Source organism: Anopheles moucheti (assembly GCF_943734755.1).
Source record: "Anopheles moucheti chromosome X unlocalized genomic scaffold, idAnoMoucSN_F20_07 X_unloc_5, whole genome shotgun sequence".
In the NCBI taxonomy this organism is placed as follows: Eukaryota; Metazoa; Arthropoda; class Insecta; order Diptera; family Culicidae; genus Anopheles; species Anopheles moucheti.
Genome location: NW_026453559.1, coordinates 552,501 through 555,000, shown reverse-complemented (window position 1 = coordinate 555,000; position 2,500 = coordinate 552,501).

Below are 2,500 nucleotides of genomic sequence, written 5' to 3'. Positions count from 1 at the left end.
GAAACCACGGATCGATTTGAGAAATAAAAATTTTTGTATGAAAAAGTCACCACTCGGGTACCTCCATACAAAAGTACCAAGTTCGGGTCGAGTGGTCGATGGACGTCGAAGGTGAAAATTTTTCATCATCGAAAAATTTTTCCAAAGTTGAAGCAAATGGGCCCTAGAGTATGAAAAGTGAAACCACGGATCGATTTGAGAAATAAAAATTTTTTGTATGGGAGGGCCCCTGCTAGAACATTTTTCCCAAGTGCGACCATTTTACCCAGTGAGTCAAAAAAAAATTTTTTTCACGGTGACTCAAAACTTCAATATTAGACTCCCCTGAGTATGAAAAGTGAAACGAAAATCATTTTTGAGAAGAAAAAATTTTTGTATGGGAGGGCCCCTGCTAAAACATTTTTACCAAGTGCGACCATTTTACCCGGTGAGTCAAAAAAAAATTTTTGTATGGGAGGGCCCCTGCTAGAACATTTTTCCCAAGTGCGTCGATTTTGGGTCGCCGACACAAGCTCGGGTCAAAAAAATTTTTTTTTCTCGGTGACTCAAAACATCAATTTTAGACTCCCCTGAGTATGAAAAGTGAAACGAAAATCATTTTTGAGAAGAAAAAATTTTTGTATGGGAGGGCCCCTGCTAGAACATTTTTCCCAAGTGAGTCGATTTTTGGGTCGCCGACACAAGCTCGGGTCAAAAAAATTTTTTTTTCACGGTGACTCAAAACATCAATTTTAGACTCCCCTGAGTATGAAAAGTGAAACGAAAATCATTTTTGAGAAGAAAAAATTTTTGTATGGGAGGGCCCCTGCTAGAACATTTTTCCCAAGTGCGTCGATTTTGGGTCGCCGACACAAGCTCGGGTCAAAAAAATTTTTTTTTCTCGGTGACTCAAAACATCAATTTTAGACTCCCCAGAGTATGAAAAGTGAAACGAAAATCATTTTTGAGAAGAAAAAATTTTTGTATGGGAGGGCCCCTGCTAGAACATTTTTCCCAAGTGCGTCGATTTTGGGTCGCCGACACAAGCTCGGGTCAAAAAAAAAAATTTTTTCACGGTGACTCAAAACATCAATTTTAGACTCCCCAGAGTATGAAAAGTGAAACGAAAATCATTTTTGAGAAGAAAAAATTTTTGTATGGGAGGGCCCCTGCTAGAACATTTTTCCCAAGTGCGTCGATTTTGGGTCGCCGACACAAGCTCGGGTCAAAAAAATTTTTTTTTCTCGGTGACTCAAAACATCAATTTTAGACTCCCCTGAGTATGAAAAGTGAAACGAAAATCATTTTTGAGAAGAAAAAATTTTTGTATGGGAGGGCCCCTGCTAGAACATTTTTCCCAAGTGCGTCGATTTTGGGTCGCCGACACAAGCTCGGGTCAAAAAAATTTTTTTTTCTCGGTGACTCAAAACATCAATTTTAGACTCCCCTGAGTATGAAAAGTGAAACGAAAATCATTTTTGAGAAGAAAAAATTTTTGTATGGGAGGGCCCCTGCTAGAACATTTTTCCCAAGTGCGTCGATTTTTGGGTCGCCGACACAAGCTCGGGTCAAAAAAATTTTTTTTTCTCGGTGACTCAAAACATCAATTTTAGACTCCCCTGAGTATGAAAAGTGAAACGAAAATCATTTTTGAGAAGAAAAAATTTTTGTATGGGAGGGCCCCTGCTAGAACATTTTTCCCAAGTGCGTCGATTTTGGGTCGCCGACACAAGCTCGGGTCAAAAAAATTTTTTTTTCACGGTGACTCAAAACATCAATTTTAGACTCCCCTGAGTATGAAAAGTGAAACGAAAATCATTTTTGAGAAGAAAAAATTTTTGTATGGGAGGGCCCCTGCTAGAACATTTTTACCAAGTGCGACCATTTTACCCGGTGAGACAAAAAAAATTTTTTGTATGGGAGGGCCCCTGCTAGAACATATTTCCCAAGTGCGTCGATTTTGGGTCGCCGACACAAGCTCGGGTCAAAAAAATTTTTTTTTCACGGTGACTCAAAACATCAATTTTAGACTCCCCTGAGTATGAAAAGTGAAACGAAAATCATTTTTGAGAAGAAAAAATTTTTGTATGGGAGGGCCCCTGCTAGAACATATTTCCCAAGTGCGTCGATTTTGGGTCGCCGACACAAGCTCGGGTCAAAAAAATTTTTTTTTCTCGGTGACTCAAAACATCAATTTTAGACTCCCCTGAGTATGAAAAGTGAAACGAAAATCATTTTTGAGAAGAAAAAATTTTTGTATGGGAGGGCCCCTGCTAGAACATTTTTCCCAAGTGCGTCGATTTTGGGTCGCCGACACAAGCTCGGGTCAAAAAAATTTTTTTTTCACGGTGACTCAAAACATCAATTTTAGACTCCCCTGAGTATGAAAAGTGAAACGAAAATCATTTTTGAGAAGAAAAAATTTTTGTATGGGAGGGCCCCTGCTAGAACATTTTTCCCAAGTGCGTCGATTTTGGGTCGCCGACACAAGCTCGGGTCAAAAAAATTTTTTTTTCACGGT